Genomic DNA, 12,582 nt, shown 5'->3' with positions numbered 1-12,582 from the left:
ACTCTGTAAATATTGTTTAAATAAAGATATAAGCTTATAATTGGAAGTTATGCTGGTAACCATGAGAAGATAAAAAAAATAGAAGCAGATAAAGAGTTGCCCTTAGAAAGTGGAGAACAGAAAGGGTATAATGGGCATTTTGCTATTTATAATAAGTTCTTTTATTTTATTAAATATGTATTTTTACACTGATTTTATAACAGTAATTTTGTAATAAAATAATGCGCTAATAGCCATCCCTCAGTCTCATCCAGTTCTGAACCTCATCCTATCTTTATTCACACCCCAGATCTCATCTCTGACCAAACTGTGCCTATAACCTGATTTTACCTCCTCATGAGCCCGGGCGGAACTCGCAGCTGATGTATCAAAATGGCTCATCAAATTGGCCAAATGAAAATATTATGAGTGGCCCGTCATTTCATGCTCTGCGCCTCAAGTTGTCCTTTTGTAAAATGAGGGCATGCGGTGAATGATGTAAAGTCTGTTCCAGTTTTAACATTTCCTAAGAATGTTTGTGCCCGTTTATGTATTTGTCGGCACTAGACCATGGAGCTAAATATCCACAAGATGGCAGTCTAAGTCCGGTTCTAGAAATAGTCTGCTTTCTTCTTTTTAATTCTCCTAGTCTTGCTGGTAGAAATTACAAAGCACAAAGAACTAAGAGAAATATTTTGAGGAAAACCTCAATCAGGCCATAAATACCGTTCAGAGACAGGCATACTCCCCACAACCTTCCGCCGTCGCTAAACCTCTCCAATAGCGTGGAACTACATTACCGCAGGTCATTAACAGCCTGAGCATTAACATAGTTTCAAAATAACAATTCCCAAACCGTATTTCTCCGGTTTGGACTTCCACTCCCACTGTGGGAAATTCAATCTGCTGCTCACCACCCTAACCCCTCCAGTTATTTCTGAGATCCCTGGCAGGTGCTTTATCAGCCAAACCTCTCAGCACCTTCACTTCCGCATCGGTCAGCGTTCTGCCAGAGCAGCAGAATGAGTAGGATATCAACATTAAGACGTTTTTATTAAGAAACTGATGTATGTGGTTGTGGGCGCTGGCTAGGCAAGCCTGAAATCTTAACGCAGGCTGGGGACTCTCAAGCAGAAGCTGGTGCTGTCCTCCACAGGCCAAATTTTTCTTCAGGGAAACATCAGTTCTGCTCTCAAGGCTTTGCAACTCATTGCATCAGTCTCACCCAGTTTCGGGAGGATGATCTCCTATATTTTAACTGATTGATTATAGACGTTAATCTCAACTGCAGAATATCTACCTAGCCTATTAGCTAGTGTTTGATTGAATAACGAGGCACTATAGCCTTGCCCCATTGATACGTAAAACCGATCATCATGATTTCATTTTCTTTTTTCAAAAAGATTCTATTTATTTGAGAGAGAGCATGAGCAGGTGGAGCGGCAGAGGGAGAGGGAGAAGCAGACCCCCAGCTGAGCGAGGAGCCAGATGCGGGGCTGGATCCCAGGACCCTGGGATCATGACCCCAGCTGAAGGCAGATGCTTAATTGGCTGAGCCACCCAGGTGCCCCAACCATTATGATTTCTTTGCCATTTTCTCTTTTTCTTGCTCAGGCTCTTTGGGGGCAATGCTGGCTCCCAAAGAAGCGGATGTTGCTGGTGTTGCTCTTGTATAGTGTTCCTAGAACACTTTGAGCCACTGAAGTGACAGCCACCCAGGCTTTGAATATGCTCCATTGTCTTCTCACTGCTTCTCCCAGATTTTAGTGACACAGTCTCTGATTACAGCCTCTCTGCCCTGGGTCTCAGCACACTGGATAATCTGAGTGGGAAGAACCCAGGACACAGTCTTGTATAGACACCAGCCACTAGCTCTTTTCTTTGGACTAAACTTGTATACCTTGGCTTTCTCTAACATTCTCTCAGGTTGGATGAATAAAGATCTAACTAATTCTTGGCATGGTGTACAAGGCACATTGACTCCCTCTGTCTCTCCAGTCTCGTCTTGTAATGTGTTTCTCCTGCATCCTCCCTACACTCCTGTTTTTACGGTCTTTGCTCAATTCCTTGAACTTGCCAGGCTCATTCCTCCTTGGGCATTTGAATGCACTCTACCCTCTGCCTCGTATATTTAACCACATCTTCATTACCCTATCATCCAGATGATGAGTTTTTCCTCTGGATCTCACTTCAGTTGTCATTTCTTCCAGAATGTCTGTCCTGACCACCTTACCTGGTTATTTCCCCATTGTATACACTTATAGTTTTATGTAGCACAGATAATTATAAACCTAACCACAGCTGAAATTTTGTTTTTCTATATGTCATCTCTATTATATTTCTCCCTAACTAGTGTGTAAGTGTCACAAAGGCAAGGATCATGTCTGGCTTTGTTCTTTATTATGTCTGCAGCATGTATTACGCCTACGCAAGAGTACCTGGCACAAATTGGTGCTCAAAAACTTTGAGAAATGATGGGGTGCCTGGGTGGCACAGTCAGTTAGGCGTCTGACTCTTGATTTCGGCTCAGATCATGATCTCAGGGTCCTGGGATGGAGCCCTGCCTCGGGCTCTGCGCTCAGTGTGGAGTCTGCTTGAGATTCCCTCTCTCCCTCTCTCTCTGCCCCTCCCCCCCGCTCACGCACTCTCTCTTTCTCTCTCTCTCAAATAAATAAATAAATCTTTAAAAAATGGTAACTGAATAAATAATTAGATTTTGTATCCCTTTCAAGACCTAATAGAGTGTATTAATTTCCTCATGTAGGTCCATAACAAAGGCAGTTAGGGCTGCCATAACAAAGTACCACAAACTGGGTGACTTAAGGAAATTTTTGCTGTCATAGTTCTGAAGCCTAGTATCTGAAAGGAAGGTGCTGGCTAAGCCATTCTCCCTCCAAAGCCTCTACAGAAGGATCTTTCTTTGCTTCCTAATCCTGCTTCTGATAGTACCAGGTGTTTCTTGGCTTATGGTAGCCTACCTTCAATCTCCACCTTTATCTTCACACAGCTATCTTCCCTGGGTGCTGGTGTCTGTGTCCAAAATTCCCTTTTCTTATAAGGACGGTGGTAATATTGGGTTACGGGCCCACCCTACTTCAGTATTATCTCATTTTGATTACATCTACAAAAACCCTATTTCCCAGGTACTGGGAATTAAGACTTTCATATATCTTTTGAGGGGGAATACAGAGAGAGAGCACAAGCGGGGAGGGGCAGAGGGAAAGAATCTCAACAGACTCCCTGCTGAGCCCAGAGCCTGAAGTGGGCCTCAACCCCAGGACCCTGAGATCAAGACCTCAGCCAAAATCAAGAGTCAGTCGCTCAACTAACTGAGTCACCCAGGCACCCCACATAACTGAGTATGTTCTAACTGAGGCCATCTATATCCTATTTCCAGAACACCTCCAAACTACTTTTTTGCATTTCCGTGGAACTGATCATTTATACTTGAATGTTCAATGTAGCCTAAGTCCCTTTTCATCCTGTGCAAATAGTAGGTGTAATGAAAAGACCTTTTCAGTTTGTGTTCTAAAACCAGCATTGTAATCACAGTTCTGTTATTTTAACCTTGCTAGACCTACCCTCCCATAGTGTAAAATGCTATTAACAATGCACATATAGCATTGTTATTCTCAGGACTAAAAGGGGGTAATCTAAATCATCAGACACATAGGGAATGTTATATAAATATCCATTTCTTCTTTCACGTGTATGGCAATTTTTCTACTGCCTCATCTGAAAACACACACACACACATGCGTACTATAGATACAGTATATATACATGTGCTTATATAGTACCTAAATATAAATGTGTGTGTACAAACATATATATTTGCTCTGTCCATGTCTGCTATGAAGAACATGGGAAAATCCATAAGGGGTGCTAAAGCGTTAAGCCAGGAATTAGTCATCTCCCAGGTCCTCATTCATAACTCACTCTTAGCTTTTCTGTGATTCTAGAGGATGTTACTCCCTGTCTCTGGATGTTATATGTAAAATGAGACATCCCACTTCAAAAGGCAGATCTGTAGGACCACATAATTAAAAATGAGAATAATTCAGCATCAAGGCAATTGGACATATCAGACACTTAGGTGGGAGACAAAATTGGCCACCACAATGTTTTCCTAAGAGTGTTCAAGAGTATTCATAAAAATGTTGAGCAATAGATACATAAAGGACAAAACCAGAAACTTTGTGAGTTAACCCCACAATTAATTATACCCAATGCCCTTCTCTCTACCTCTAGATAGAATGTTACATAATAGAGCTAAAAACAAAAGCTGACATGCTCTAAAACCTTGTGGTTTCTAATAGGAAACAAAACATTCATTTACTCTATGGCGATCCTTAAAAACATAGATCAATGGAATTCTGCTAAGCCAGTGAAGGATTTGCAAGCAAGGTGCTAGTAGATATGGTCTTTAACTGAAATTTCTCAAGAGGTTTCTTGATTTTTAGGAAGAGAGGGAGTGTATGTAGAAGTTTCAGCTGAATTTACAATGCTGATCCTACAGACATCTAGGTCAGCATAGAATTTTGCCAGTTTTGCATGTGACCTCTCATGAATACAAAGTCAACATGAAGGAGGATGCTTTCAGGCTAAGATAGGAATGTTAGGGCCAGAGTCTTTTAGTTTATTATTTATTCATTAATTCAACAAATACCTATTGAGGTATTTGTCTGTCTGCTTACTGTCTGTCTGACTTCATGGCAGACACTGAGAACACAGCCAAGAATAATACGTTAAGGTCACTGTACTCACAGAGTTTACATTCTGAATTCTGAGAAAACAAACACTATAGCTGCGATCTAAAGGATGAGTTGGGGGGCAGAGGTGAGAACAGAAGGATCATTTGAAGGTTGTTGTAATAATTGATCAAGAAGATGATGGAAATGAAGAGCAATGGCATATTCGCCCAAATTATTACTCTTCCTAACTTCAGTATTCATCCCCTCCATAGACACAACATCTACCAGCACTGTTATGTAGCTGATGACTCCCTTCAGTGTGATCTCATATCAAACTTTGTCCCTGTGCTAGGCTATAAGCACCCTGAGAGCAAGAGATTCATAATAATACTAACAATGACAATAATAATCTTACTGGGATCACTGAGCATTTACCATGAGCTTGGCATTACACTCTTATCTCATATAAGCTTTAAAAACACTCCCATGAAATAGATACAATTTTCTCTGCTTTACAGATGAGAAGATGCATTTGGAGTAGCAACTCATTTATCTCTGTGGCTCCAGAGCTTTTGGTCTTATCCATAATAAGTCTCCAAAAATGTCAAACAGTGAGTTTATTGAATTGATATAACCAGAGCATACTATTTGCTTCTGTTTCCAGTTCTAATTATTACCTTTCTTGCTTGCATCTCACAACCTTCCACTACGACATCATTCAGGCCAAAAACATTACCTCAAGTTGGGAGGATTGGAAGAGAACAAGATATATATATATTTTTTCTTTTGGCCAATGTCATCTTATTTTCAAAAAACAACTTATTCTACCCAAGGTCAGCACTTTATTTGGTCCAACATTTGGTAAACAGACATAATACGTTTCAAGAAATAGTAAAGGAAGTCCTTCAAGTGAGAACAAAAAGACACTAAACAGCCACACAAAAGCATATGAAAATAAGAGCTTATGGCTAATAGTAAATATATAGACAAAGAATATTGTAATAGTGGTATGTTGATCACTTTTTTAAAAAAGACTTTATTTATTTGAGGAGAGAGCATGAGAGAGAGAAGCGAGCTCATGAGCAGGAGGGAGGGGTAGAGGGAGAAGCAGACTCCCCACTGAGCAGGGAGTCCCATGTGGGACTCGATCCCAGGACCCTGGGATCATGACCTGAGCCAAAGGCAGACACTTAACCGACTGAGCCACCCAGGTGCCCTATGTGAACAACTTGTATTCTGGTTTAGAAGTTAAAAGGCAAAAGCAAAAAGAAACTATAACTATAAAAATATGTTCAAGGATGCACAATATAAAAACATGTAATTTGTGACATTAATAACATGGAAAAGAAGAGCAAAAGTGTAGAGTATTTGTACACCATTGAAGTTATCGGCTTAAAATATATTGTTATCACTATAAGATACTTTATGAAAATACCATGCTAACCAGAAAAAAAAATTACCTATAGAAGATGCCCAGAAGAAAGTGAGAAAGAAATCAAAGCATATCACTGCATAAAATCAGTGAAACATAAAAGAAGGCAGCAAGTGAGGAAGACAGGAGCAAAAAAAGCTGTAAGACAGATAGAAAACATTTAACGAAAAAGCCATAGTAAGTCCTTCCTTATCGATAATGAATTGAATTGAATTGTCCAGCTAAAAGGCATAGAGTGACTGAATGCGTAAAAAAAAATTAAAAATATCCTATGTTCATGCATTAGAAGACTTAATATTGTTAAAAGGTACGTAGTATGCAAAGCAACCTATAAATTCAATGCAATCTTTATGAAAATCCCAATAGTGTGTTTGGCAGAAATATAAAAAATAACCCCAAAATTCATATAGAATCACAAAGGTCCCCAAGTAGCCAAAATAGTCTTGAAAAATGGCAAAGCTGGAGACCCCAGACTTCCTGATTTGAAAACATATTACAAAGCCATAGTTACCAAAACAGTGTGGTATTGGCATAACCACAGACATATGGATCAATGGAACAGAATGGAATGACCAAAAGTAAACCCATACATATACAGTCAAATGATCAATAAGGGTGCCATGCTTCACAATGGGGAAGACAGTCTCTTCAACAAATGGTGATGGGGAAACTGTATAACCACATGCAAAAGTATGAAAGAGGACCTTATATTACACCATACATAAAAGTCAACTCAAAATGGGTAACAAGACCTAAAACCATAAAATTCCTAGAAGGAAACAGGGGACACCTTTCGTAGTATTTGTCTTGGCAGTGATTTCATGGGTATAACACCTAAAGCACAGGCAAAAAAAACAGAAATAAACAAGTGGGACTACATCAAATAAAATGCTTCTGCACAGGAAATAATCACCAGAGTGAAAAGGCAATCTACAGAATGGGAGAAAATATTTATAAGCCATATATCTGATAAGGGATTAATACCCAAAATAAATAATGAACTCTTAAAATTCAATACCAAAAAAAAAAAAATCCCAAGTAACCTGATTAAAAATGGACAAAGGACTTGAATACAAATTTCTCCTTCAAAGAAGACATAGAAATGGCCAAGAGGTACATGAAAATATACACAACATCACTAGCCATGAGGGAAATGCAAATCAAAACCACAAATGAGATTACTTTGTACCTGTTAGAATAACCATTATAAAAAACAAACAAACAAACAAACAAAACCCCAGAAAATCAGTGTTGTCAAGGATGTAGAAAAATTGGAAGCCTTGTGCACTGTTGGTGGGAATGTAAAATGGTGCATCTCTTACGGAAAACAGTATGGAGGTTCCTCAAAAAATAAAAAAAGAAAATGGACCTATCACATGATCCAGCAATTCCACTTCTGGGTATATATCCAAAATATTTGAATCAGGGTCTCAAAGAGATATTTCCACCCCCATGTTTATTTGTAGCATTATTCAAAATAGCTAAGAGGTAGAAACAAGCTAAATGTCCATTGATAGATGAATGAAGAAAATGTTGCCTAGATATGCAATGAAATATTATTCAGCCATGAAAAAGAAGGAAATATTGTCATACGCTACCACACGGATGAAATTTGGGGATATTATGCTAAGTCAAATAGGTCGGTCACAGAAAGACAAATACTGCATGATTCCATTTATATTAAATAGAATGGTGATTGCCAGGGGTTGGAGGGGAAATGGGTAAGTGTTAGTTAATAGGTATAGTTTCAGTCAAACAAGGTGAGACATTTCTAGGGATTTGCTGTACAACATTATGCTTATAGTTAACAATATTGTACACAAAAATTTAAGAGGGTAAATTTCACATGTGTTTTTTTTTTTAACCACAATAAAAATAATTCCAAGATAATTTCTTAGGGGGATTCATGTGCAGGATGGGAGTGGAAGGAGCTAGACAAGCTAATTCCAAATTATAAATGAAAAAATAAACATACAATAATATCCAGAAAATGTATACAAAAGAATCATAATGAGACAAGGAAAGTTTTCACAGATCTTACAACATAGTCTGAAGTTGGTAGCTATTTAAAAATAGACAGATTGGGATGCCTGGGTGGCTCAGTCTGTTAAGCAGCTGCCTTCAGCTCAGGTCATGATCCCAGGCTCCTGGGATCGAGTCCTGCATCAGGCTCCTTGTTCAGCGGGGAGTCTGCTTCTTCCTCTGCCTGCCACTTCCCCTGCTTATTCTCTCTCTCTCTGACAAATAAATAAATAAATAAATCTTTAAAAAATAAATAAAAAATAAATAAAAATGGACAGATCAGTGTAAAATAACAGAAATAGAGGCACTGTGATAAACATAGCAATTCAATAAAGTAGTGGGAACGTGGATTGTGAAATAAATAAATTCCATTAGGGCTCTTTACCTGGGAAAAATATTCTCTGCAATAACAACTTTCAAATGAATCTAATATTTAAGGTAAAAAAAAAAATGAAAGAAAAATTGGGAAAAAATGTGAAAGTTTTTTTTTTTTCAAATTTGGAAGGTGAGAGACCTAAGTAAAACAAAAATACACAGAAGTCATTAAAATTTATAAATATGACTATATGAAATCTAAAACATCTACATGGTAAAAAATAATATAAATGAGAATTAAAAACTAAGAAACCAAATAGGAAAAGAAAATTTACTACACATAAAAGACAAATATTTCCTTTCAGATAGATAGATAGATAGATTGACAGTCAAATAGAGATGAATATCTTACAATTCAGCACAAAGATCAACCATCTTATTGGAAAACAGGCAAAACACATAAGAAAACAATTCATAAAGACATAAAAGTGATTTTTAAACATGAAAACCTGCTCAGTCTCAGACAAAATAAAAATGCATGAATATTCTATTAGATGAGAGTGTTAAGAAAAGTGTATATAATTGTGTACTTTGTGATCACAAATTATTTAGAGGCTAATTTGGCAATCTCTTTCCTTCAAACTCCATCCATTCTACTACTAAGAATTTACCCTAGAGATAAGCCTGTGCAAAAGTGTCAGACATGTGCAAACAATTAAAGAAAGATGAACGAGTCTAAAAACATCCCAAATCAGGGCACTTGGGTGGCTGAGTCGGTTAAGCATCTTCGAGGTCATGATCTCAGGGTCCTGGAATCGAACCCCACGCTGGGCTCCCTGCTCAGCAGGGTGTCTGCTTCTCCTTCTCACTCTCCCTCTGTGCTCTCTCTCTCTCTCTCTCTCTGTCTCTCTCAAATAAATAAATAAAAATCTAAAAAATAAAATAAAATAAAAACATCCCAAATGTCCCTCAATCCCCAAGATAAGATAGGTGACCAAGCAAGGAATGGAACGGTGACTATAGTAGGTGATCATCGTGCAAAGGAAAAAAATGTATGCACATAGGATTGTCTCTGGAAGTGTTCACAACAAACTAGTAACAGGGATTGCCTGAGAACGGGCAGGAGACAGAGGGCAGGGGGTAAAAATGAGACTTACCTTGTTCCTGTGTATACTCTTTTAAATGTTTATCTTAGGCATGAATAAGCATGTGCTTGATACACATGAATACCCAAGGTGTACAACAATTGGAATTGGTCAGTGAATGGGAACAAATTCAGAAGTAGCTCCATGGATTACAAGTTTTCCAATAGAATCTTCCAAGTGTCCTTGAGGTGTTCATTCATTACAGCAGGTGGCAGTATTATACACGAAAAGAGCTGGGAACTCAGTGCCTTGGGACTTCTGGCCGGAAAGAGAATGGTTTGTTCATGTTTGAAATATGCTCAGATTTATCACTTGATTTCTAGAATTTTATACTGCAAGGGACCTTGACAGTTATTTAGTCCAATATCTTTGCTTTATTCTCAAACACTGAGCCCAAGAAGCTGTCTAGCAGATCCTACGCAGCACAGCCGGCCAAACCCACGACTCCTGATTGTTTGGCCGTAAGGGCATGGTGAGACTGATGTGGATCATCAGTTTATGATTCTTGTTTTTTTTTTGTTTTGTTTTGTTTTGTTTTTAAGGGTCGTTAACCAGTGGTTGTACTTTATTTTTTTTTTTATTAACACATAATGTATTATTTGTTTCAGGGGTACAGGTCTATGATTCATCAGTCTTACATGATTTTTGTTTTAAATTCCAGTTTTCATCAGTCTGACTCTGCCCTTAAAAAATAAAAAGAGAGTCAAATAACTCATTTAGAGTTGCAGAAAACACTACGCTAGTTTATACAAGCACACAATTTTTGTGACCTAAGTCTTTCCCTCTAGCCTTTTCTAAAATGTAAGTCCTTTTCTGTTTCTCTCTTTAAAACAAGTCGGTGTCATATTTGCTTAGTTGTTATAATATTAGTTGTCGTGTTGGTCAGTCTCGAGTGATTGGTTTTCCTCTTGCGCAAAATCTTAGTCTTACGGATTATCCTTGTCTATGTGTGTTTTCCCCTCCCTTCTTTAGTTGTTGAGAAAATACTTTCCCTCCTTTCCTCAGTGTATGGTGATTCTTGTTTTTCTCATTGGGCAAAGGAAAAAATTAGAGTCCACTGCACAGTTCCAATTCTTTAATAACAACTGTGTTTATTTGCTTATGGTAAGGCGCTCCAGAGGAGCATTTTCTCCTTACACATTATTTTCTTCTCCGGTGGTAATGCTACTTCGCTCTGGAATGGGGGTCGGCACTTACATCATCAGCTCCATCAACCCCCACTTCTACCCAATAATGTGAACAAATAGAAAATGGTGGAGGATGAGTGAAGGTCACCGCCTCCACTTGCTGAGACAAAGCTCCTTCCCTCCCTGGTCTCCCCTACTCCAGTCAGAGGAGCAACAGAACAAGGGTGACCACCATGTGACACAATGGCAAGAGGTTCACCCAGGGAGTCATGGTGCCCGTTTGGCCTTATATTTCTTGGAACTGCTTCAGTCTAACACTTACCTTCCAAACTCTCTGACATTCTGTGCAATTTGAGAAGCATGTAACTGGGTTAGGTCTGAAGTCATGAGGCACGTCTATTCTGTCAATCCAAGAGTCAGGACACCCGAATGTTAGCTCCTGTTCTCACATCTGTTGCATACGTTATGAGGGGCACGTGGACCCAGCTATATCAGTCACCTGGGTGGCGACGAGATTTCTCTAACTCCTAACGTTCACAAGGTAGGCTTGGACCACATCAGTGTTTTCAAACCAACACAATCATAAGAATCCCCTGGAGCCCCTCTTGAAAATAAAAGATTCTGAGATCTCACCCCTGGAGACCTTTACTCAAAAAATTTGGAGTGGGGTCCAAATTCTGTGTTTTTCACAAGAAATCCTCAGTGGTTATTATTATTGAGAAAGTGTCAGAACGTTTCCAGAAATTCTCCAGACCCTTAAATGCTACGATAACTTCCTCTTGCGATTTTTCTCTTTTGTCTTTCGTGTTCTTCTATTTGACATTGTCCTTCCTCTACCCTCACAGGTTTTACACATACCCAGGCTTATTTCCCAACTCCAGCTAACAACTGCTGGTGGACAAAGGGCTTCAGTTCTTTCATACTGTGCCCCGCCGGATGGTTCCCATTCGCCCCTACACATCCACTCTCCACCCTTCTCCACCTGATCCCTGCTGTTGGAAGTGAACTTTAGACCACATCAGTGGGCTCCTTTGTCTTCTGACTTCCAACTAGGTTTATCCAATGGGAAGCATCAAGAGAGGAGAGGATGGGAGAAGAATACCACTAGGTTATTGATAAGCCTCACCCCCAGCCCCTCTTGATTACTCACAGGATCACTGTGGGGTGGCTGTGTCCTTCCACAGCCCTCGTGGGGGCCTTTCTTACAGAGAAGACCTACTGGGATTCCGTCAGGTGTAAGGCTGGAAACATTGTAGCCCCAACACTGTTGCTAGCCCCAGGTTACTGTCCTACCTTTTATAGATACGCCTTAACCCTTCTCAAGCCTTTTTTACCTTATTCTTTTTTTTTTTTTAAGTAAGCACTACACCCAATGTGGGGCTTGAACCTAAGACCCCGAGGTCAAGCGTCGCATGTTCTAACGACTGAGCCAGCGAGGCACCCCCACCCCAAGCCTTTTTAAATAGTCCCTTTGTTTAAACTTCCTCAGTTACTCTGAATATATCATCTCAGCTGCCAACACTTTGGTTGGAAGCATGATTTACTTTCTCTCTTTCCTATCTGCTATTTATATAAGAAGGGCTTTCTTGTTTCTTATTAGAAATAATAGAAATGGGAGATGTAGAATTAGAAATGGAAAGAATAGAATTCTAGGATTTGAATGGCTTTCAATTTATCTGTTGCAGCTTACTGCCAAATGCCAGAATACTTCATAAAATAGATCTGCTTCATCCGGTTCATTACAACTTCTCAAATATTTGCTGGCAATTATCATTTTTCCCCTCTAGGCTAAATATTATCAATTCCTTCGACAATTCTTCATGTAGCATGGTTTCTAGATCCTTCTCCAGCCTGGCCATTGAGTATGG

The sequence above is a fragment of the Eumetopias jubatus genome, unplaced genomic scaffold (genome assembly GCF_037043125.1).
Source record: "Eumetopias jubatus isolate StellerSeaLion01/CBP00866 unplaced genomic scaffold, mEumJub1_p1.0 scaffold_8, whole genome shotgun sequence".
Lineage (NCBI taxonomy): Eukaryota > Metazoa > Chordata > Mammalia > Carnivora > Otariidae > Eumetopias > Eumetopias jubatus.
The sequence above is the reverse complement of the archived record's forward strand: the minus strand, read 5'-3'. Positions refer to the sequence as shown.